Source organism: Canis aureus, chromosome 32 (genome assembly GCF_053574225.1).
Source record: "Canis aureus isolate CA01 chromosome 32, VMU_Caureus_v.1.0, whole genome shotgun sequence".
Lineage (NCBI taxonomy): Eukaryota > Metazoa > Chordata > Mammalia > Carnivora > Canidae > Canis > Canis aureus.
Window position 1 is genome coordinate 23,657,562 of NC_135642.1, and position 26,620 is coordinate 23,684,181.

At 36.8% G+C, this 26,620-nt stretch overlaps 1 protein-coding gene across 24 annotated transcripts in view; it reads left to right on the forward strand.

The window, feature by feature from the left end:
* Positions 1-26,620, forward strand: part of LOC144303242 (uncharacterized) — a 303,577-nt gene that overhangs the window by 4,473 nt on the left and 272,484 nt on the right. Inside the window, exons 1-2 of one of the 24 annotated variants that reach the window (XM_077881160.1) lie at positions 8,745-8,850; positions 9,727-9,869. The exons of 22 other annotated variants lie outside the window; for them this stretch is intronic. The gene's annotated coding sequence lies outside the window, so the exon portion shown is untranslated. Of the gene's footprint in view, positions 1-8,744; positions 8,851-9,726; positions 9,870-26,620 lie in introns of those variants that run through there. One more of the 24 variants, XM_077881159.1, reaches the window with a different exon arrangement.

Consider the following 26,620-nt stretch of genomic DNA (forward strand, 5'->3'; position numbering starts at 1 on the left):
TCACTCAGGCTGGTTAAAGAAGGGAGGAATAGATTCTATCCTTCAGTGAGGGAATGACCTGGACAGACAGGGAGGAATTGATGGTGGCCATCTTAGACAAAAGCATATATATATATATTTGAAAAACTCATAAAGATAATATGATTCAACTTCCTTTTTCTGTTGTTCTCTGTCTGTCTATTGAAAACCTTGGCTGAGCATGACCAACCTTAATAGCAACATTAAATAGGCCCATCATTCAGAATAACATGTTGCCTTCTTTACAGAAATCTACATACATTCGCTAAAACTACCAGAAAAGTGAGCTTGAAAATCTCTTAACTTTTGAAGTTTTCTCCCTTGCAGCAAAATCCACTTGGTCAAAAGGGTGAGCCAATGTAGATACTAGAAAACATTCAGGTTCTTTACACTGACCTTAACCGTGTTATCAAGAAGTTCTCCATCTCCAAGATTCAGAAGATTTCATTCATTTACTGCCTAAGACCATTTTCTTGAGATCTCATCTTTTGTATACTTCACAAATATCCCCCAAGCTCCTCCCACACTGTAGCTACTTAGGATAATGATAGTTCACTTCATTTGTATATGGCTTTCTCATTAGAATATAATTAACATGAAAAACACCCATACCAAATGAAACTAGGAATATGTCCTTTTGTGGTTCAGTCTTGGCTCAAACTTATGCTCCATTGAACTTTTTGGTTCTCACATTATAAGAATTTAAACAATCAGGGCACCTGGGTGCTCAGTGGTTGAACGTCTCTGCCTTTGGCTCAGATTGTGATCCCAGGATCCTGGGATTGAGTCCTGCATCTGGATCCTCACAGAGACCCTGCTTCTCCCTCTGCCTATGTCTTTGCCTCTCTGTATGTGTGTCTTTCATGAATAAATAAATAAAATATTAAAAAAGAATTTCAACAATCTGTTATTTTCTCCTTTTTATTTTGTCCATTTTTTCCCCACCTCAAGGACTTGATTCTTATAAAATGTCATAGGCTAGAGTCTTATTATGTATGTCCCTGATGAAATGTCAGTTCATTTGAGAAGACTTTCCTGACCATCTTGTCAAATGTTGCATGCCTACCAGTTCTCTCTGTAGTAAACTTACTTCTTTCTTACCACTTAACTCTATCTGAAATTACTTTTTGTATTGGTTTACTTGTTTATTGTTTCTAATTTCCATTGTTTTATGTCCAGCTCAAGTAACTGGTACCAAATATCTGGGTAGGTGCTTAGTGACCATCTGTTATATAAATTAAATAACCACATAAATAACTGAAAATATATTTGCCATTAATTAATTGATTGGCACTATAGTGACAAGGTTAATATATATTTTATATGTCAAAATAACACAAACATCATTCATTTCTTTAGTGGGGAAGAAAACTTTCTGTTGAATTAAAATAATCAAACTGCATATTTACAACTACAGTACTTGGTACAGTTGTAGGAGGATAAGCAAGCAAGAACTGAAACATTTAATAGCACTTTGAGATGATAACGTATCACATTGAATAGATATTCTCAAATACTATTGGTGAGAATGTAAATTAGGGAAAGCACTTTACTATATATATCAGGAACATTAAAAAGAGTCCTGCGGGCGGGGGCGGGGGGAAGAGTCCTGCGTTTTACCCAAGAATTCTATTTCTGAGACTTCATCATAAGGAAAAATATGAAACAGAGAAAATAGTACATATGGGGATGTTCATTAAGATATTGGATACATAAAACTCTGTGTAACAATTGTGGAAAGATTCAGTAAGATGTAACATACCTACATAATGAGAAATTACCTTATCTATAAAAATTACACTAAGAATGAATTAACATTGAAAACTAATTAAGTTTTTAAGCACAAAAAGGCTGAGTACAAAATTAATGTATTATTTCATTTCAACTATGCCCCAAAATAAGTGTAGAGAAAAATTTGGATTTAAATATTTTGAGAATGAAAAAAATCTTTATTCTTCTTTGTATTTTAGTGTATTTTCCAAATCTCTTACAATGAGCATTCATTCTTTTTTTTTGAGCATTCAATAATTTCATAAGCAGAAAAACTGTCTAAAGTAAAAAAGATTTACAGTAGATCAGTGCGATATTATTAAACAGAACTCTTTTAAGCTTGTTGGATAACTTCATTGTCAAAAAGATCTAAATTCTAATTCAGACTGTAAGACATAGAAATTGAATAAGGGGAAACAACAAAATGCTAACTAGTGGTTGGTGTTTGAAGATGATTTGTTCTTGTTTTTTGGTGTGTGTGTGTTCAAAACAATTAATAATCTTTTATTTCATTTAAATATTTCTTAGAGAGTTGAAGTCTCTTTTCATTCTTATTTCAGTAGATAACAGGTTGAACATAGGAAATTGCCAATATTTTACCTTTTCTGATCTACAAAAAATAGCATTTTCATACATTTGACTTAATACTCTCTGCATCAAATATTGACCTAATAACAATGCTTACTGATTTTTATAATGCCATGTACTGGTACTTTTGTTTTGTTTTGTTTTGAGTAGTGTTGATGCACATCTTTAAATAAATGGTTGTTCACATCCAGTCTGATTTGGCAGAAACAATAAGTTTTCATGCCAATTTAGAGAGAGGAGAGGGGTTTAAGAAGACAAAAGGATTGAGAAAGACATTTTGCAATATATCAAATATGAGTAATGATATCTCAGTCTGTACTTTAAAAAGCACTGGTGCTAATCTTTCAATAACACTTTGTGTCTCACAAAGCATATTCTCATTAATTATTTGATTTAATCCTCAAAACCTAAGAGGGAGATAATTTTATTCCCATTTTACTGTTTCTGAGTAATTGTGATTTACAAGGTTAGGCAGCTAAAAAGTGCAAGAGCTAAAATTTGAATCCAGATTAGCAATCTACATGGCAGGAAAAACAACTAATTTTTGCATGGAAAGAAATCTTAATTCTTTAGAAAGAAATTATAGTCAATAATTAAAGTTTAAAAATCTAGTCATTTCTAAAGATAATTGTCTATTTGCCTTATATTTCTCTTAAATTATATTCTTCATAATTATTTCTTTAGTTTTCTAAATTAATGTTTAAAATATTCTGTGATTATAAATTTCACATATATATGTATATCTTTAAATTTCACATATACATATATATATGTATATCTTCAAATTAACTAACAAAAATTTTTAGGATCGGTGTTTCTGGCAAATGTAGGAATTGATTTGAAATGAAACTGTACTTGGAAAATCTATATAGTAGTCTGTGAAGTATGGATTTTTGAAATGACTATTTCCAAATTCATATTAATATTTGAGAGAAGATGAAGAGAATCTTTTTTTCTTAGAAGTCCTTGGAAGAGATCCACCTTGAGAATTATTTCCTCTTTTTGAATCTAGCAAATAATGTGGTTGGAAATAAAAAGCAATTCAGGGTAATAGAGAAGATATTATGTAGCTTTTGTAGGCAAAATAACCCTGGGAGTCATACTGAGTAATTTGCTTCTTGCCTAGAGAAAGAGGCATTTGTAAACAGTATGAAGAACAGAGCCTAATTCCAATGGGCCTTTTCTGTTTGTCCTGTCAATGGAGCCCTCCTCTTCATCTGATAAAACACTGCATTTTTCCTGGTTAGATATTTAAGAAAAATCTCACTAATTCTGCCCACTTCACATTTATGGAATGAATGCTTGCCAGTTTCCTATTTTGGGGGGGCCATGTAAATCACAAAATAAATAATGGCAACCCTCTCTTTATAATGCAATGAACTGGGCTACAGATAAGAGGGATCAAAATTACTTACATTGGACTTTCCTGTGTACAATTTCATTAAGGATCACATGCCCTTAAAGAAATGTAGAAAAAAAAAAAAGATCACCCTCATCTCTTGGTCTCATAAATGTGTTTACTGAAGGAAAATTTTATATAGGGAAATAATTTGCACCTCTCTCCACCAAATAGCCTGACTTTCTTTCTTTGTAGCAAACCAATATTCTATTTCAAAATTATCTACATGTGTCACTGAGTGCTTCTCCTAAAACTATTGGGGAAAATGCCCTTTATAAATCAGCATTTAAAGGAAATGCATGAGACTATTTCTGAGTCAACAGTAAACGCATACATTATTCACTTACAATTGTAATTTTAAGTGATCTGCTTAACCTTTGAAATTTTGAAAGCTCCAATTCTTGTTCCATATGCTAGTTTTTATGTATATTCATTTCCATGTGGAAAATCTCTGTCATTGTGAATGTTCTGTTTAAAAACAGACGCTTAACAGTGTCCTGGTTTCATGTGTGGCTAAAGCAAACTCAATCTGTGAGCTGGAATGCATTGGACATTGTTTCCAGTAGGTCAATAAAATGACGGATGGATTCGAGCCAAGTTGTAGCAGAGGACACACATCCTCTGTTGAAATAGCTTAAAAGACAAATTAATATTGAAGTGTGGAATACTGAATTGGACTGTCTTTCAGTGCACAGAAATAGACTAAAGTAGATTACCAAAATGAGGCATGTGCACTTCAGGCAACTAAGACAGAGTTGCTATGCAAACATGAGGTGGTAGATGAAGATTAGAATGTGATATCCCGAAAATGGTAACACTTTAGCCTCCATAATATGTAGTAGGAGATCACAGAAACACCTTGACTCTTAGGACATTTTTAATACCTTGAAATTAAGGAATGTCTATATTTACAACTGCTAACTAAAATCATATTTCTCACTTTTATCACACTGTAAGAGTATATATTAAAGAATCAACCTCACTTAATACTTTATTAATGCAGGACAGAAAAAAAAAACACAACAAAATAACACAAAACTTTAAATGTTGCATCGAAATCTGTGATACCCATTGCCCACAAAAAGAGTTAAAATTCCCTTCATAATCTAGCACCTAAATTATATCATGATTGGGCTTGTATTTTATATCCTATAAAGACATCTATAATGCCTTTTATAGACCCACTACTGGGAGAAAATTACATCTTTGTTTTCATTAACTTTTAAATGAAATTTAGCATTTCCATTGATAATGATGAAGGAAACAAACCACAGTAGTGTAGGAGTACTGTGACATCATCACTAATAGAAATAACAGATATTTTCATATCACATTATGCTTATTGCAGGTCTCCTGAAATACATTGTTTACAGCTCATCGTGACTTTGAAATTAACACAACATAAAGTATATTTCTGAATATTTTTTATAACTGTATTTCACTATATTTGGTTTCCTTTGTAATTCATATTAAAAAATTTGTAGAGGTAGTCCACAGGCATCACCAGACTGCCAAAGAGGCCTATGGCAAAAGAAAGATTAATAATCTTTAGAAAAACTGACTTTAATGATATCTCTCAATTTTTGAGCAATTTTAACTCTATGCCTTGGCCTAGAAGGCTGCTGCCCTCATGCCCCATCCTCAGCTTTCAAGTACAGTTCAGATGTTAGCACATCCATTAGATTATGCCTACTCAGAATCAGTTGATCTTCCTTTATATCCCCTCAAAATTGCTTTTCTATTAGAACTTATGCTGCTTATATTCCAATTAGTTGCTTCCTTTTGTGTTTCTGCTTCTAGAGAATAAGCCTCTTGGGGGCAGGAAGTTTGTCTTATTTAATTACCATTTAATGGTTGAATCTAACTTTATCTCACTATGATTGAAAAATGTGGTCTCTATCTTCATACTTGGAATTTGCTGAGACTTGCTTTATGCCCTGGTACATGAACAATTTTTGTAAATGTTCCGTTTATGCTTGGAAACATGGGATAATCTGAAGTAGTTGGTTGTGGACTTGTTAACTGTGTGACTCAAATCTATATCCCTACTGCTTCTTTTTCCCCTGCTTGAGTCATCAGTTATTTAGAGAGATGTATTAAAATGTTCTGCTATGATGGTAGATTTGTTAACTTCTTATTCTGTCATTTAACTTTATATATTTTAAATCAACATTATTGGGCACATAAAAACTTAGAACTGTTTTATCTCCTTCGTGAACTAGACCTTTAGTCAATATGCAGTGATAATTTTATCTTTAGTAGTGCTTTTTTTGCCTTACAATACATTTTCTCTGATACTGATATAACCCAGCCATTGGGTTAGAATTTTACTGCTATCTTTTTCCATTCCTTTACTTTCAATTTTTCTGTGCCATAATGCTTTAGGTATGTGCTTTGAAAATAATATGATGCAGGATTCTATACTTTGAAAAATTCATTCTGAACATCCTTGTCTTTTGCCTGAAGAGTTTAGTCAGTTTACGATGTTTGTGATTACTGATGTATTTTTATTAATTTCTAATATATTTATGCTTTATATTTGCCCTGTCTTTTCTAGTCTTTTATTACTTTTTTTTTAGTTTCAGATTGAGATGTTTTCTCCTTCGTTATATTTTTTCCTTTATTCATTTGAAAGTCTTATTAATTCTATTTGTATTAATTTAACCATTTCTTAAAAGGTTTAATATCCATATTTAAAATTCTAATATTTATCAATGTCTTTGCCTTCCCTTCAAATAACGTAACAAATGTGAACAAGTTTAGCTCCCTCCTTTCTTGTTTATTTATTTGTTATTATCCTTTTTATCCCCACAAAGTTCTACAAATTTTCCAATTTATTTATTCTCCATTCCTCTACCTGAGACTTTTGTATCATTTTACTTTTGCTTTTGAAATTTCATTTACTCACATTTTGATGGGGGATAAAAGTTCAGTTTTTGTCTATTTAAAAATGTTTTAACTTTACTCCTTTCTCATTTTAAATAATTTTGCAGGGTATAGAACTACAAGTTGAAAGCAATTTTCTCTAAGCTCTTTGAAAATATGATGCTTCTGAATTTGGACTTCTATTTTACTAAGTCAGTGTTAATTTTTCTTTTCTTTGTAAGTAATCTGCCCCTATCTGTCCCATTGTAAACTCATTTTTATCTCAGGTGTCCTGTAGTTTCATTACACTGTCTATATATGGATTATTTTTTATTTATTCTGCTTTGCATATGAGGAGTCTCCTAAAATTGAGGGCTTGATAACTTTCATCATATCTGGACAATTTTCATTCATTATAACATTGAATATTTTAGTGTCTCTCTCTCATTCTCTTTCTTGTCTAAGTTTCTTACTAGACATGTATTGGACCATCTTACTCTATCCTCCATGTCTCTTAACTTTTCTCTCATATTTTTCATCTCTTTGTTGTACTGTGCTATAGCCTAGCTAGGTAATTTCTTTGTGGCTATCTTCCAGTTCATATTTTTTTCTTTAGCTTTGTTGAATCTGTTTAGCACATATATTAAATTTCTAATTTCAACCACTATACTTTACACATTAGAAACTCTATTTCAGTGCACCTGGTGGTACAGTTGGTTAAGTATCTGACTCTTGGTTTCCATTCCACTTGTGATCTCAGGGTTGTGAGATCAAGCCCTGTATTGGGCTCTACACTCAGCATGGAATCTGCTTGGGATTCTTTCTCCTTCCCTCTCCCTCTGCCCTTCTTGCTCTTGCTCAACCTCTCTCTAAATAAATAAATAAATAAATAAATAAATAAATAAATATTTTTTAAAAAAGAAATTCTGGGGCAGCCTGGGTGGCTCAGCAGTTTAGCACCACCTTCAGTCCAGGGCATGATCCTGGAGACCTGGGATCAAATCTTACATCAGGCTCCTTGATTGGAGCCTGCTTATCTCTCTGCCTATGTCTCTGCCTCTCTCTCTCTCTCTCTCTCTCTCTCTCATGAATAAATAAATAAAATCTTAAAAAAAAAGAAATTCTGTCTGGTTCTTTTTCACATCTACCTGGCTTACTTTATGATATCATTCCTTTGTTGTACTTTTAATGCTCTCTTTTATTTCTTCAGACATATTAATCAATCTCATTTAATATTTACATCTGTCAAAATGTTAATATTGTTTGCAGGTGTGATTCTGTAGTATGTTGTTTTTGCAGAATATGTCTCATAATTTATTTCTTTGTATTACTAGTGATTTTGGTTTTGGTTTTCTTTTTGTGAGCTCACATTCCTTGGACTTTCTTATTATTGCTGTAACAAATTACCATAAACTTGGTGGCTTAAAACAACACAAATTTATTCTTTTACAGCTTTAGAGGTCAGAAGTCCAAAAGAGAGTTTCTTTGGACTGAAACCAAGTTGTTTTGGATTAAAATCAAATCTGCACTCCCTCCAGAGACTCTGGAAGATGAGAAATTTCTTTGCCTATTCTAGCTTTTAGAGCTGCATTGCTTTCATTTCCTAATTTATGGCCCCTTTCTCCATCTTCAAGGCTAGCAGTGTAGCATCTTCAACTCTCTCTCTGCAGTGTCTTCACATCATAGTCTCCTCTGTGTCAAGTCTCCCTTTGTTTCCCTCTTATAAAGATTCTTGTGATAACATTTAGGTCTCACTCAGATAATTTAGGATAATCTCCCTATATCAATGTCTGTAACTTAATCACATGTGCCAAGTTACTTTTGCTGTCTTAGGTAACATTTACAAATTCCAGGGATTAGAATATGGACATTTTGAGAAACATTGTTCAGCCTACCACAGACTTTATCTGTGAAATTATTTGAGACTGGTCTTAAAGTATGTTTCTCCATAAAAAACTTGTACATCTCCTAGTTTTTGGTGATATTGCTAACCCAGAACTAATTTAAACTAAATTTTTATATTTTAGGGGGAGTCAGATAATAAGATGACTTTCAGCTTTCATCCTCATGAGTGTAGTTTACAGAGGTCACTTCCTTTTTTTCCAGAGCCAAGACTAAGACAATCATGTATCATACTCACCTTCCTTGGTAGGGTGATACCTCCCCACCCTCCTGATGAAGATATTACCCCTTGAAGATTCTGGCTTTAGGTGAGGCTTTGATCTAACTTCTTACTTTACCTGGGCCATAGGCTTTGTCTCCTATTTCCTGTAGAGGTCTGTTAAAACTCAGATTATAGACTGTCAGAATACACATATTTCTCCAGGGAAGATGCTGGTTCTAACACTACCCTGTGGATTAGCACTTTCTACATTTTCTTTCTGATCTTGAAGAAATTCTCTTACTTTTCCAGCAGCACAGCCTTTATTTATTTATTTATTTATTTATTTATTTATTTATTTATTTATATAATATTTTATCCAGTATTATTAAATGTGCTGTATTATCAGGGCATTCTCTGAATTTAGGTTGCAATATTGCCAGATATAGAAGTCAGATCTTGAAAGAATATCTAATTTATCCCTTTCCCCAACAACTACAACAATGACATCCACACTGTGAGTAACAAATGTTAAACTAAATAAAAACATAGCAGACTAGAGCTTGGAAAGACATTAAAATTGAGTAGTGACAGAGACCATATGGCCTGGGGAGTCTAAAGTATTTACTATTTGGCCTTTTATGGAAAAAGTTTGCTGAAGCCTTGTCTAGAGAGTTAATTTTTACCCTCTCCAGGTCAGATTAGGGATGGTGATAAGTTCATACTCAGAAGTCTCAGTTTTGCCTTGGGGAGAGTATCCTTCATCTTGGTGATAAAGAACCACCATGCCTCAGAAGTACCCCTGAGCTTCATGAACCCCAGTGCTCAACTACCATGTCTATTTTCTCTGCAGTCACTGATACAGATAATGTGTAAAGAGCCAGTATGTGGAATATCTTTTACGGAGACTCCTCCCCTTTTGTATGTGTCAACCTGACTCATGAATTGCTGAGATGATAACTTATGGCTTCATGTTGACTTACAGATTTAATATATTTGAAGGAGAAGAAAGAGGAATCTGGGGTGGTATCTTGGCTCTGTTGCTAATTAGCCAAATGGATGTGGAGAAGCCATATCATATCTCTCATCTCATTCTTCTCATCTGTAGAAAGATAAATTTAGTGAACTGTAAGTTTCCCTCTATTCCATTGTTCTCTGATTCTAAGTCAGAATAAAAAGTTTTATCTCTTTTTCCCAGGGTACAGTTCCTTCTCCCTTCATGAAGATTAGATGAGTAAATACATAAAGTCCTGAAAACAAGATTGGCACAAAATACATCCACAGTGAATGTTAGCTATTATGTTGTTGTCATTAACATTACCAAAAGCCTCTTATACCAAGTGAAAGCCTGCAATCATCAATCCTTTTTTAATGGATGGTAGTCCCCTCATGTTCCCTGGTGAAAATTTGTTTGAGCATCCTTAGCACTGGAAAGAAATTCTGATTGGCATAAAACAACATCCCAGTGTTCTCTGTGCTTTCAGAGGGTTTGATTAACTTCCCCACTGCTGCTGCCAGCAGGTGAACCACAAGCCACAAAACATTGACCAAAATCTGTATCTGCAAAAGAAAGAGGGGGAATAAAAAAACTCAACTTTAAAAGGAAAGGCTGAGCCAGCTTTCCCTGGTGGTGTTCACATGCTGAATTGGGAGAGGGCAAAGGTTATTGTGATGCTTATGTTAGGACAGTAGTATGCTTATTGCAGAGGTGAAGATGAGTCTCAGTCACACTTGCTCTGGTTAGAAATTTGATGTCATACATGTATTCAGTATCATTCAGGATCCTTGAAGGAAATAACTTACCCCAGATAGTTCAAATGAAGAAACAGTATAAAGAGGAGGCTAGGCTAAAGTAAGATTAAAAGAATCATTGAGGGATGTTATAAGAACCAGAGGACTAGAATTGGTAGGAACTGTTATCACCACTGAGACTAGGGGGGCAAGGGGAACAAAGTGTGGCTGGAAATCAGAGAGAAGCAGGGTCCAATGGGAGAGGCTTCCTGGTAAAGGGCAGATATGGAGGGATGCAATGACTTCCAGAAAGGCAGGAAAGGAGCAGGGAAAAGATACCCTATCTCCTGATTTTTTGTGATGCTTCTCATTGGCCGAATCCAGTGGGAAACCAGACAGTAAGGGAGCCCAGGAAATGCCTCCATAGTATAAGGCAGAGCAGAGAAGGGGCAGAGAATGGCTAAGAAGCTGCAGAGAGAACACAAAACAACTATCCTTTTCCTCCAGAGCTTTTTCTCTGATGCCTCTATGGCTAGATATTTTTCCTGTGCCTTTGACATATGGTCTCCTGTTGGTGTTTCATGGTTGAGAGCATGTGAGTGAGGTTAATAAGTATGTGTTGCTTTTACCTAGTCTGTGTCTTCATAAAAAAGTACCCAATTTAGACCAGGATACCTGAATTCTGGTCTGTTAAACAAAAGATTATTCATAACACTTGCTAAACAGTAAGGCAGGTTTTATTCTGGACTACTGTGATAGGATTTTGCAGTAGAGGAAAGAGAGTGAACTCAGAGTAAGGGGGTCAGTTGTCAATTTGACAGAAAATTACTAAGAGGAGATATCAGGGGTGTGGAGGGAGTGTCCTGGCTACACTTACCAAAGTGGATTCTTGCTGAAGGCAGGCCAAGTGATTAGCTATCACCTGGTAGGGGAAGAGGACTTTTGTTAGATATTGGGGGTGGGGGAATCTGGCTACAGTGACTGAGCAGGATTCTTGCAAAAACTGTACTCTTGAAAACATGCCCAAGAATGGGGCCTGATCAGGCTCAGAGGAGCATGTCTAGGGTTTGGTCAAGGAAAGAGTCTTTGCCAGGTTTTAGTTCTGTTGATAACTTGGTTAATATTAGGCAAGTCACTTAATCTCTTGTATTTTATCTGTAAAATGGAGTCAATAACATTTATCCAATCTTTCTCATCAGGGTTAAAGAATCAAATGGAGTAACAGTTAAAAGCAAGCTGCAAAATCAATGTGGGAAGATAAGTCCTGAGACTAGAGCAGGAGCTGAAGGGATTATCTTTACAGGGAATGTGATTCTTGGTGTACAGGTTATGTGGATTGGAGGTCTGGCTAACAACACACAAGGAATGTGGCAGAGATAGTTATCTACCTTCCTTCCCATCTTACATAGCATTTGAATTTGGCATATGGCTGCCCAGGGACATTCTGGTTTCAGTTTCCCTTTCTGTGTGGACATGTGGGTTGAGTAAATTCTCTTCAGTAGAATGTGAAAAGTGATGTGTGTCACTTTCAGACTTACCTCAGAACCTCCTCCATGAACATTCCCTCTTCCATGTCCTTCCCTTTTTTTCCCTGGAAGGGAGGCTAACAGAGTAATCTAGAAGCTATAAAAAAATTGAAGAACTATCACCAGTTCTATCCTTCCCCAAAATCTTCCTACCCCAAAATCCTCCTCAGTAAACTCAACACTCATTTTACTATTATGTGAGAGAAATAAACTTCTCTATTCCTTTAAATTTTGGGGTCTCTTTGTTGTAGTAGCTTAGTCTACTCTAAAACAGGCAGCAGAACATTTCCTACATTTCTGCTCAGAATGTAGGCTCTGTCAGTATGATGATAGAGTAGGAGAGAGTACTGGAGATTTGAGATGGGTGAGTAGTATCTTGACAGAAGCCATTGGTAGGCATCTCCATCTAGCCACAGTAGGATCTCCAGATACCAGGGCTTGCAGGAAGCAGACATCAACAAAGAGGTTGGAGGAGAAAAATATGAGTTAGTGTACTTTTAATGTTTATTCAGAAATAAACGAGAGATACTTGCAGGAACAGGGAGAGCAGTTAATTCCTATATGAACATGCAAAGCTATTAGCTGCAAAAGTTGCAATAATAATTATTTTTAATGACATCTGATTTTCACTTTGTATCAGAATGCTTTGGGCTGCAAGAAACAGTTAACTTGAATAAGTTAGGTTAACTAATACATATGTTTCTCATTTCGCATAGTAAGAAACACCAAAGTGGAATGGGCTACAGGCTATGTGTAATCATGGTTCTGTATCTGTTCTATGTGATTCTCTCAGCTCTTTTGTTCTCCATGTAGATGTTTTCTTCTCAGGTTGGCTTTTCTGATAATCACAAGATGGCTATCAGCAGAAGTTGTGGCAATATTCTCACTTTATCTCTAGTAAGAAACAGGGAAGGGCAAGGAAGGAAAGAGAAAGAGGGTGAGAAAAAGGAAAAAGAGAGATTGAACTGTTCTCCCAACAATAGGATCAGGTTCTTCACTTTGGTCTTATCAGGTCACCTCAAATCATGTGTCCAGCCCCAGACCAACAATAACTGTTCTCAGGGAAATGAAGTGCTCCATAAGCTTAAGCCAAACTCCTGACCTTAATTGGCAAAGAGCATGGGGTTGTCATGATGGCCTTGACCAATGGCTTACAAACTTTGACTTGTAGGCCAAATCCAGCCAACCACTTTTTAATTATGTCTTAAGAGGTAAGGATTTACCTCTTTAAATGGTTATGCCTCTTGGCCTACAAAATCTAAAATATGTACTATCTGGCTCTATAAGAAAAAGTGCAGACTCCTAGACTAATCAGGATCTGTGTCTCTGGAGATGGGGATGATGAGCCACTTTTTCCTTGAAGCACATGCATAGTATTGGGAGAATTCTCAAAATGCTAGAGAAGGTCACTTGAAAATATGAGGATAGAAATGACTAATTGACAATGTCAAATACTCATACTTTGGTTAACTGTGTCACAATTCCCTCTATTAGTGCATATTGCTAATGCTAATATTTAGTATGCTCATTATTTTGTGATGAACTCTGTTCTAAGTATAATAATCAAAACTTGCCTGCAAACAATTTCTCATACCTAATCTTGCCCAAACATGTAGGGCTCTCCCTGACTTTTTGTTTTGGGTGTAGGGAGGGAAATGAGAGAATGAAAGGGCTCACATAATATACATATAATGTAGACTAGTTTCTAGGGCACCACATTAAATAATACAAAAGTAATGAGATATTCTCAGTACAGACTGGGGTGACCCATAAATGCTATTCAATTAAACTCTCCAAAAGGTTTAAACAGTAATATAAAATTTGGTCCTGTGTTTTGAATGTAGTTAGATAAATGTGCAATTTAGATTTTAAAAATCAATGTAAATTAGTCTTAATCTGAATTCACTTTAAGAGAAAGGCAATAGTTCAGGATATAGTATAATGATTATAAATCAATTTTTACTGTTGTATTTATTTTTTAATGTCTAATATATTCAGTATCTAGGACAACACTACAAAAAGGTTTGAAAAAAGATAAAATACCAGTAGATCATGGTGGGTAAAATGATTGCTATCTATTTACTTAAGAGGTTCTGAGATTATAGTTTAGTTTAGGATTTAATGGAAAAGACTGATACTGGGAATAGAAGTCCAGTGGTAAAAACCATAATCCTTATGGATTATGGTCAAATTATCTAGGGACACAGAGAAACTGACCAAGAGGCAAGGGGAGAACATTTACAAAATTTCTTATGGTCTACAGTGAGGGATGCTGGCTCAGAATACAGTGTTGTGTGAGGTGTTGATTTAGATCACTACTTAAAATATGATCTTAGGGGCCATAAAAAAGAATGAAATCTTATCGTTTGTGACATGGATGGACCTAACGGTATTATGTTAAGTGAAATAAGACAGAGAAAGAAAAATACCATATGATTTCACTTATATGTGGAATCTAAAAACAAGGCAAACAAATAAAACAAAATGGAAATAGACTCATTAATGCAGAGAATAATCTGATGGTTGCCAAAGAGGTGAAGAATGAGGGGGAAGAGACAAAATAGGGGAAAAGGATTAAAAGGTACAAATTTTTAGTTATAAAATAAATAAAACATGGCAATTTAATATACAGCAAATGTATATAATACTATGTAACAACTTTGCATGGTCAGATATGGTAGCTTGATTTATAGTGGGGATCACTTTGTAATCTATATAAATATTGAAACACTATGGTATACACCTAAAACTAATGTAATATTGTATGTCAAGTGCACTATAATAAAGGAAAAAAAAGTTACCTGAGGCAATTTTGGTGAAGTTTACTGTTTGTAAACTACAAACTGCAATGTGATCATTAAACATTATGATTATTCTTCTATTTTATTTTTTATACCACTTCCCTCATCTATTCCTCATTGCTCCTAAAATCAATATTGGAACCCAATTCCTGCCAAGCGAAGAAGGCTGCACCCAAAAGCATGGCATTCTAGGCCTGAGAGGGCAGTGTGTGAGTGTGAATGTGTATATGTGTGCACTTCTCTGTCCTTGTTACAAGAATTAATCATTGATCAGATGGAATAATAAGAATCAAATACTAGCTGCAATTCACTTAGCCAGGTGCCATACAAATCTCTTCACATTTATTATTTCTCATCCATGTAGGTACACTTTGTGTTACATATTATTCCTGGCCTATAGATAAGGAAAACAGGCTTGGAGAGGTTTGATAACCTGTCCAAGCTCACACAGTAGGGAAGAGAGAGTCTGGATTCAAAGCTTAAAGAAAGTTCAGTTCTTTCTGCAGCCACAGAACCTCTGCTATGGTGTGTCCTGAAATGATTTGCCTTCTGCCAGGCAGGGAGATCAGCAATCAGTTAACTTCTTGTGGCTCTCCATTCTTTCTCTGGAAGTGGAAGACCTTTAAGAAATTAGAATAATTATTCTTGGAAACCTGGGGGAAGGGGCTGGAACTCTCTCTCTTTTCAATAAAATAACAATAGTAGTACTTAACACTTATTGAGAGATTACCATGTATTCCACGTATTACCTGGGAGGTAAGCTTTATTATTACCCTGATTTTCCCATTTCTGAATGGAATCAGGGAAAAGATGAGAAATTTGCCAAGATCACATGGATACTAGAGGCAGATCCAGGATTCATGTCTAGACCATTTGAAGGGCACTCACTGAGCAAATTCCCTGGGCAAGGCAATCAAGGTGGATTTGCAGCTCTGCAGACAACTGACCAGTCAGTTTGGCCCCTTTGAAGCTCCTGAGCCTCATTTGAGTCCCATCTGTATAATAGGGGTGAATTACGTCCTGGTGGTCCTCCCCTCTGATTCTCCCTGGGGATGGGAGGAGTACAGAGATCATGAATGTGAGAACAGAGATTCTTCTACCTATGCAATTTTTCTTGAGGAATGACTTTTGTTTTCATGGCACTCTGGCCTGTGAAGACAGCTGGGTAAAGTCCAGAAGTTAGGAAACCATTTAGGGCCCATCCAAGATTTGGAAAAAAAAAAGAGAGAGAGAGAGAGAGAGAGAAAGAAAGGGCAATGAGCCGCACATGACTTGCCAAATAGGAAATCATATTTCCTGTGCAGTAATCACATCAGAGATTTGGTTGGTAGGTCAGAATGGGGTCAGGCATTTTCCCAAAGCAACTAACATGCTTGTATTTTGGCATCAGTTACTCTCAAGAACTCTTCCACCAGAAGGGCCGAGTCAAAACAAGCTAGGACAAGATCTACAGGACCCAGGCTTTTAGTCGCCAAGACTCTCCTGAGTAGACCCCAGCATGGAGTACTTACGAGCACCAGGTAGCAGCTGCTCCAGAAACCTATCAGCTTTAGTGCTGCTTGAGGCTCTGATGGTCTTCATAGCTGTACCACTTGGGCCCAGTATCTGGTCGGGCTCATAGTAAAATCTTACGGAAGTTGCCAATTCATTCTTTTAAATTTTTTTTTAAAGATTTTATTTGTTCATGAGAGACACACTGAGAGAAGCAGAGACATAGGCAGAGGGAGGAGCAGGCTCCCTGCAGAGAACCTGTTGTGGGACTCGATCCCAGGACTCCAAGATCATGACCTGAGCAATAGGTAGATGCTCAACCACTGAGCCACCCAGGTGGTCTTCATTCTGTATTTATGGACACTTCACCTGTCTCAGAGACATTTTTCCCACCTAAAAATGGTATATACTTATGGGATCATTTGAAGTCAAAATGGGATAATGTTTACAAGCAAGCTTGGTAAACTTCAAAGCATTACACAAATATAAAGGACACAAGCAAGCTCTTTCTTTATTACCACATCGCAAATATACACGAATAGCCAAACTGGGCTCATGGCAATTAGGGTACAGGGCAATGAGGGACCAGGAATCCTACTTCACAGGGCATTTTGGAGAAATCAATAATAAACTGAAAAATGTAGAGAATTTACTTGAGGAACATTTTGTAATAGTATTCCCCCAACTTGCATAAGCCTCATTGTTTCTGTACTGGTCTCTAAACAGTCTGAGAAATTTCCTCAGTCGGTGAACCTACTGTGGTTGTCACTTTGGCTATTCAACAAATGTTTCAGTTTCTTCCCTTCAGGACACAAGAGAGAATTGCATTTCCCTGTGCTTCCTTGAAGGTGGTGTATAGTGTGTGCTGGGAATTCTCTGTTTGCCTGTTAGATATACTGCCTACCCTTCCTTCTCTGCTCTGCTGTAGAGCAGAGGACTGATCTCTGGGGACTGCATAGTCCAGGTAACTTAATAATTTTGTCAGCATCTAACCTAAATGTTAGATAAACTGTCTCTTTTAAGATTCAGATGAAATTAATCTATCAGCTTCATGGATTGTCTTGCTGTCTTGAATGGATAACTTTTTTTTCCTCCCAGATATGGAATTATCCATTTTATTTATCTATGCCCACTCCACAAACTCACAATTATAGGCCTTTGTATATGTAACATACTTTCCTAAATGTTTGTGAAAGGAGGCAGTTTATGTCACGGATGGACAAACACCTTAGAACTGAATAGCAGATATTCTGGTTATTATTTTTGTTGTTGTTGTTGTTTTTCTTTCCATCAATTCAGGCTTTCATCATTCATAAACATTGTTCATCCTTTTCTTTCCTTTGCCCTTCCTCCTAAACCCAGCTCTGGGCCTCCCTTTGTGCAACCAAAGATTATTAATAGCTCTGTCAGATGAGGGGACATATTCTCCCTCCTCCTCCTCCTCTTCTACCTGACTCTTCAGTGGGAAGGGAGCTGAACAGAGATACATTCCACATCGACATGGATTATATCACCCTCACACCCTCCTTTATAGCTTCAGAATACACATTCAGAATACACCTGCAGGTACAGCCAACTGGAGTTTTTCTGCCTACCCCCTCTATACACACACTTTGTGTTCCAGTTTATATTGACTTTCTTTGATTTTGCTTATCGTAGGTATGGGACAGTCTTAAAGGTACTGACCAAGAGAAAAGGGGCCAACGAGGCCTGGGCTGTAATTAAGACCGTAGACTGACAGGGCTAACATGCACTGCCGACCACAATGTCTTCCCAGTGGAGTGTGTGAACCCCAGCTGGCTTGATACCAAACTTTGGTCAGCTGTTAAACTTACTCTCTTTTTATATTCCCCGAATGAATGAGACCATATAATGTTTGTCCTTCTCCGATTGACTTACTTCGGGGAATATAAAAAATAGTGAAAGGGATTATAGGGGAAAGGAGAGAAAATGAGTGGGAGATATCAGAGAGGGAGACAAAACATGAGAGACACCTAACTCTGGGAAACGAACAAGGGGTAGTGGAAGGGGAGGTGAGCAGGGGGATGGGGTGATGGGGTGACGGGCACTGAGAGGGGCATTTGACGGGATGAGTACTGGGTTTTATATTATATGTTGGCAAATCGAACTCCAATAAAAAAATATACAAAAGAAAGAAAAGAAAAAAATAAACTTATTCTCTGAGTAAAGAGGTCCTCTAGGGCCTTAAACAGAGTTGTTCATAGTTTGGGGAGTTTTGGATCCTGGCCACCTCTCCATTTCTTTCTACTACAACACAAACTATCAAAACAAATTCCTCATCATTACTGGGAAATCAACCCAAAACATATGCCACACCTCTTTTAGCTCAGCATTGCTCCACATTTTCCCCTTCTTCTCACTGGTGTCCTCTTTCAGGTCCCCATCCCTTGCCTGGACCAGGACTATCTCCTATGGTTCATGTGCCTTCCACCTCTTCTCTAACCTGTCTGTCCTCTACACTACTGCTGGTGAGCTTCCTGGAGTCAGATGCAACTTAGCCCCTTCTCTGTGTATTTTAATTAGAAAAATATTATCTTTGTGGATTTTTATCATAATAATAGAGGTAGTACTTGCTCATTATAAAAATACAGACAATAAATATTTAGACAGAAAAAGTGAGAGTCCTTCTGACCCTGTTCTAAGCACTCCCTAGAGGTAGCCACAGTTGATACTTTATTTTGTTTCTTTCCATATACTTTCCCATGTATGCACAAACATGTACACAGACATAAATATATGCACACATATATGTATACATAAATGCACATTTCAGTACATACTTCCTGCAACTTGATCTTTCACTTAAAAATATATGGAGAGATCTTTCCATGTCAACACATATCAACCTACACTTTGTTTGAAAAGGCTGTGAAATACTTCACTTATTTTATGGATTTACTGATATTTATTTAAGCAATCTCCTATTGATGAACATTTAACCTGGTAACAATTTTCACTGTTATAGACTATGTGATTCAATGTCATATCTACCTTTTTTTTTTTTTTTTAGATTTTTAAATGCCTGCTGACCCTTGCTTTTTTATAAAAGACATATAGCATTTATAAAAAATAAAAAAAATAAGTCATAAATATACAGTTAAAAAAATCAAATGGCATTGCTACATTTATAATGAAAAAGAGCAAACCCTTGCCCCCCCCACCATTCTGCAGTCCCAATTTCAACTCCCCTTATGCAACTTTTTGTTTTGTTTTGTTTTTATAATTCTAGTTAGTTAACATACAGTGTAATATTAGTTTCAGGTATGCAATATAGTGATTCAACACTTCCAAACAACACCTGGTGCTCATCACAAGTACATTCCTTAAATCTCTATCACCTGTTTAACATATTCCCCCATTACCTGCCTTTTGATAACCATCAATTTGTTCTCGTTAAGAGCCTGTTTCTTGGTTTGCCTCTCTCCCCCTCTCCTTTGCTTATTTGTTTTGTTTCTTAAATTCCAGATATGAGTGAAATCATGTGGTATTTGTCTTTCTCTGACTGATTTATTTTGCTTAGCATAATAATCTCTAGCTCCATCTATGTCATTGCAAATGACAAGATTTCATTCTTTTTATGGCTGAGTAATAGTTCATTGTCTGTGTGTGTGTGTATATATATATATACTATATATATAAAATGATATATTATTATTATATATATAATATATATAATATATATAATATATAATGATATATATTATATATATATATATATATATATCATATCCTCTTTATCCATTTATCAATTGATGGACATTTGGGCCGCTTCCATATCTTAGCTATTATAAATAATGCTATTATAAACCTAGGGGTTCATGTATCCCTTTGTTTTTTTTTTAAACTTTTTATTTTATTTTATTTTATTTATGATAGTCATACAGAGAGAGAGAGAGAGGCAGAGACATAGGCAGAGGGAGAAGCAGGCTCCATGCACCGGGAGCCTGACGTGGGATTCGATCCTGGGTCTCCAGGATCACACCCTGGGCCAAAGGCAGGCGCCAAACCGCTGCGCCACCCAGGGATCCCTCATGTATCCCTTTGAATGAGTGTTTTTGTATTCTTTGGGCAAATACCTAATAGTGCAATTGCTGGGTCTTAGGATAGTTCTATTTTTAACTTAAAAATTTTTTTATTTAAATTCAATTTAGTTAGAGTATATTATTAGTTTCAGGGGTAGAATTTAGTGATTCATCAATTGCGTATAACACCCAGTGCTCATTACATCAAAGTGTCTCCCTTAATGCCCATCACCTAGTCACCCCATCCCCTCACCTACTTCCTCTCCAGTAACCCTCAGTTTGTTTCCTATAGTTAAGAGTCTCTTATGATTTGCCTCCCTCTCTGTTTTTATCTTTTTCTCCCTTCCCCATGTGTATGTTTTCTTTTTTTGTTTGTTTTTTTCTTAAGTTCCACATATGAGTGAAATCATATGATAATTGTCTTTCTCTGATGGACTTATTTCCCTTAGCATAATAATCTCTAGTTCCATACACATCATTGCAAATGGCATTTTATTCTTTTTTGATGGTTAATATTCCTGTGTGTGTGTGTGGGTATGTGTCTTCGTGTGTGTGTGTATACTACATCTTCTTATCCATTCATCTAACGATGGACATCGGGCCTTTCCATAGTTTAGCTATTGAGGACATTGCTACTATAAATGTTGGGGTTCATGTGCCCCTTCAAATCTGTATTTTTATATCCTTTGGATAAATACCTACTAGTGCAATTGCTGGGTTGTAGAGTAGGTAGTTCTATTTTTAACTTTTTGAGGAATCTCCATACTGTTTTCCAGAGTAGCTGCACCAGTTGCATTCCCACCAAACAGCGCAAGAGGGTTCCTCATTCTCCACATCCACACCAACACATTTTATTTCTTATGTATTGATTTTAGCCATTCTGACAAGTATGAGGTGATATTTCATTGTAGTTTTGATTTGCATTTCCCTGATGATGACTGATGCTGAGCATCTTTTCATGTGTCTGTTGGTCATCTGTATGTTGTCTTTGGAAAAATCTCTATTCATGTCTTCTTCCCATTTTTTAATTGGATTGTTCATTTTTTGGGTGTTGAGTTTTATAAGTTCTTTATACATTTTGAATAGTAACCCTTTATCTCATGTCATTTGCCAATATCTTCTCCCATTCCATAAGTTGCCTTTTAATTTTGTCGATTGCTACCTTCCCTGGGCAGAAGCTTTTTATTTTGATGTAGTATCAATAGTTTATTTTTGCTTTTGTTTCCCTTGCCTCAGGAGACCATATCTAGAAAGAAGTTGCTATGGCTGGTATCAAGAGTTACTGCCTGTGATCTCTTCTAGGATTTTTATGGTTTCAGGTCTCACATTGAGGTCTTTAATCCATTTTGAGTTTATTTTTGTGTATGGTGTAAGAAAATAGACCAGTTTCATTCTTTTGCATGCAGTTGACCAGTTTTCTCAGCACGACTTGTTGAAGAGATTGCCTTTTTCCATTAGAAGTTCTTTTCTGTTTTGCTGAAGATTAACTGGCAATATTGTGGGTTCATTTTTGGATCTTCTATTCTGTTCTATTGATCTATGTGTCTATATTTTTCCAGTACCATACTGTTTTGATTACTACAGCTTTATAATATAACTTGAAGTCCAGATTTGTGATGCCTCCAGTTTTGTTTCTCTTTTTCAAGATTGCTTTGACAATTTGGGGTCTTTTGTGGGTCTATACAAAGTTTAGGATTGTTTGTTCTAGCTCTGTGAAAAATGCTGTTGATATTTTGATAGGGATTGCATTAAATGTATAGATTGCTTTTGGTAGTATAGATGTTTTAACAATATTTTCTCTTCCAGTCCATGATATGCAACTTCTTTTAACATCTTTACTTGTACTATGATCTCATTTTTCTCATATAATTTGTATTTTCTCTAGAATTATTAATTGTCCTATTTCTTCAGTTTCTTAGTTATCCATGTGTATATTACTTTTTCACTCCAAATTTATCAACAGAAGTGAAAATCTTCTTTCTATACTTTTGAACTCTTTGGTTACTCCAACAGTTTTTTCTTTGTTAGAGATATCTTTTTCTACTAATTTCTGTCCTCATTTTGTAGGGAGGAATCATTTCTCCTTCCTAGGATTGCTATACAACCAACCTTTTGCCTCTCTCCTATGTTGAATGTCCTATTATTTCAGTGATAGTTCTAACTTTTTCTAGTTTACTGCTGTGTCCATAGCACCTTGCACAATACCTCCACAGAGTAAACACTTAAATAGGACTAGCAGAATGAATGAAATGTGTGATTGAATTAATGTCTTATTGCTGGCCTGGATCATTGGTTGAGCCTCCAAATAAATAGCATATCTCCACTTTTGCTAACAATTTAGTGAAATCCCTAGGGAATAAATTTGAGGAATGTGGATAATAAATAAACACACAAGTTTGAGCTTCATGGTCTAGCATAGAGTGGAATCCGTGGCAGTAGAAAAGTAAAAAGTTGGCTGGTCTTTGCAGGAACTCAGCCTCTTGTCCTTGGCTTCATTAGCTCTCTATTCTATCCAACTGAGCCAACCAGCTAGCTGTAGGCAAGCAACTCAGGAACTAGCGTGGTAAACTGGCCCCCATATTACTTCTCCTGGCTTTCTGCCCCTAACGATGATTGCTATTGTCCTTGAGTTTAGTCCAATTCCTCCCAGCAGGCTGCTCTTTAAGGATACTTCTTATCAGCAGTCTCTGCCCCAATAAGGTGAGGAGGGCTTTCTATTCTTATAATGACTCTCTATGTGTTTTGTCCAGACCAATTTACTGCTGAAACCCACCTTCACTGAGTAGAGCTTTTCTCTAAGCTCCAGAGGTTACGGTCAAGCTTTCTTCAAAAGTCTTTCTTCCAAAACCGTAAATCATTAATTTTTTTTGCCTTCCACTGTACTTTTTCAGGCTCAGCCAGCATTACCCTTTCCTTGCCCACAGTTCAGAATTGCAGGGACCTCACTGAACACAGACTATTCACAGGCCCTCTTTGACTCTCAGATTTTCATGGAAGCAGACTGCCCCCAAGTAAAAAGCATGTTCTGCCACAATGTATTTCAAAAGTCTTGGTTGTCAGGGGCTGTTACTCTTATCTGATTGCACAGATGTGGAACCTATCCAGGAAGTAGGTAAAAGTGAGAGGGAACCTATAGAAAGGGGATAAAAGGGTAGATTAGAGGAGACAGGAGGCTAAACTCTAGTGGGAGGTGGGTGCTGGAGGCAATTTTCTGTCCTGTTTCCAAGGTGGGAGATTTTTCCTCAAAAATAATGTTGGTTCATTCTTAACAAGGACCTATTCTATCTATGCTCATAATAGGCATATATCATCTCATTGGACCTTTACCATAGCTCCACAAGGTAGGAAATAGGAGAAAGAATGGAACAGGGTCAGGTGTCCAGGACTGTGGGTATGGCATCCTATCTCCCTATGGTAGAACCAGGCATGCACTGTTCACATCTCCTTTCTTGCAAGGACGTGCTACCCAAGTTGCCACAATAGCCTCTGTAGATAGCCCGGCCTGAAGCTTTTTCAAGGTGTGCCTCAGCATCACAGCGTGAGCCTCAGTGACATGATACCCAACATGAGATAAGTGCTAGGGTGACCAAGTCTCCCAATTTGTGAGTGTATCTGGAATGTGGGACTTTGTGCTGACATAAGTCTTGGGCAAGCCAGAACAAATTGGTCACCCTATGACAACATGGATAAGCCACATCTACTCCACAGTTCCCCACTGGGTTGGCCAAGTTTTGTCTGACCCCTGACCTCATCATGGTCCTTTTTGTCTCTCTGTCTGACCTATTTCTTCCTCTCACTTCCTTAGATATTAGTCCCTGATAAGCATCTTGCACATCCAATTCTATTTGATCCTCTGCTTCTGGAGAACCCCCTAAAAATTCTCAGGGCCATAAAGCATCAATGCTCTGGAGGAAAGCCAAACCCCAACCAACCAAGAGCCCTAGGCAGAAAGGGAAACAGTATATGAGAGGGAGTGAGGGCAGAAGATCTGATATTTCTGATCTCTGACACAGAAACTATCCAATTGTAAAAGTTACAATACACAGAACCAGGCTGATGATATTCTGACTTGTAAACTGCTCATTGATTATGAGAGAGGAGGAAATAGCCTACCAGTAACCAGAAACATTTGGAACAACACAAGGAGTGATGAGCAATACCAACTTGCTCAAACATTTACACAATTATTCTTCCTCCCCTTTGCAGGCATATTCTTGCCACCTTCTGGCCTCAACTTCTCGGCTATACTCTAGAAGAGTAGTATAGTAGTATAGTATCCTACCCAGACTTTGCATTGTGGCTACGTTTTGGTGAGGATATCTTTTTACTGATTTATTACTCTTTGGATCCAGGTTTCTCAACCTAAAAATGGATTTTGCTGAGGATGTAACTCTTCAGTTTACAAAAAAAATCCTATTCCGGCAATGATGTTTGTCCTTAACTATAGGTCAGAGATGATGCCTTTCCTCTAGGAAAATCTACTTCCAAGCCTAGAGTGGTCACATATGTCTACCCTACTCAAGTGTGCATAAAGATGTCACATGCCTCTTTGCTACATCTCTTAAGGCTCATCTTGCCAAGGCAGGATGGTTTGGGAACAGACGTTTGGACAGAAAGGTTGATAGTAGTTGAGGAGGCATCTCTTCTGATAGTCTTCTCTATGTGACAACTCTGCCACATCCACATCACATACTTCTTTACACTTCATCACACCTGTTCACACTTAAGGACATTGAAAAATCAATTAACAGCATCTTCTAGGTGTTCACACATCACTTTGCATCAAACCAACCATTCCTTTGGCAGCAGCTGGCATTTGCCATCTCATTGAAAATTTCCCAAGGAATGAATCAAAATACAACCAAACTTGACTGCAAAATCTTTGGGAAGATTAATAAGGTCCACAAACAAAGTTGAAAGTGGGAGTGAAATCTCTTATTTATTTTAATGGGACAGCCATTGCAATGTGTGGTGTGTCAACTGTCACTTACTTGCTCTGCACTTGACCTTGGGAAAAAGAGAATTACCTCTGAACTTAGTTTCATCATTAGGATAGTGTAGGTAATACTTATCATTTTATCTCACAGGCTTGAGGTTCTAATGAAATGCTATGTGTGAAAGCACTCTTGCTGAATAGCAAAGAACTATGTCCATGTATGGTATTTTAGTATACTGCAAAAACATAAACTGTAAAACAAATCAAACAATTAATCCAACAGTAATATATAGATGAAGAAACTCATCAGAAAGTCTGGTAAATAAAAACAAAACAAAATAGTGGTATTGACCATTATTGGTAGCACAGCCATTTAGAATGAAGTCTTATAAAGAAATTATCCTGCAAGGAATATGTCTTACCTGATTTATCCTGCAAGGGATATTTCTTTACCTACAGCCAGGACACCAAAAGTTTGACTGAAATAGTTTTACAAGGACAGCCCTGGTGGCTCAGCAGTTTAGTGCCACCTTCAGCCCAGGGCATGATCCTGGAAACCCAGAATCGAGTCCCACGTTGGGCTCCCTGCATGGAGCCTGCTTCTCCCTCTGCCTGTGTCTCTGTCTCTGTCTCTGTGTGTGTGTGTGTCTCATGAATAAATAAATAAAATCCTAAAAAAAAAAAGGAAAAGAAATAGTTATACAAGAAGCCATTCTTAAAGACTGGCCTAAAAAAGGCACAGAGAGGTTGAGTAACTTGTTTGAGGTCATACTGCCAATAAGTATTGGAGCTAGGATTCAGTTCAGGCAGTCTGTCCCCAGATCTGTACATGTAGCATTCACTATACTGTATCTCTGAGAGAGGAAGAAAGAAGGTGAAAGTAAAGTGTGTGATTGAGAGTCTTTGAGTAGAGCATGGAGAACAAAAGTAATCTGTGCAGAATGTGCTGTGACAAGCAGATCTGAGCACTGGCAGGAAGCTGTGGGGAAGGAGAGACCAGGGCAGCTGGCAGCCCACTCTGATAGGCAGCAGAGGGGAGAGGTGAGCCATATTTTCAGCAAGAGCAGCTCAGCAGCAGCATAGACAGGTTGAGAAATGCAGAAGTTGATTCTCAGACATGAGACCTACATGTTGCTAGTGAATGACAGGCTGAGATCATGGGTGTCTGGAAGCAAGAGGGCTGCACTATAAGCTTCAGATTTTTGAGACACAGCTTCATACACACACATGTCAGAACAGCGATAATAACCACAGCAGCATTGCCAAGCAGAGGACACCAGCAAATTTGCACTAGCATTTCTATGTAAAATCTTAAGATTTTGTAGAGAGCTCTGAGTCAGGCCCTTAGTCA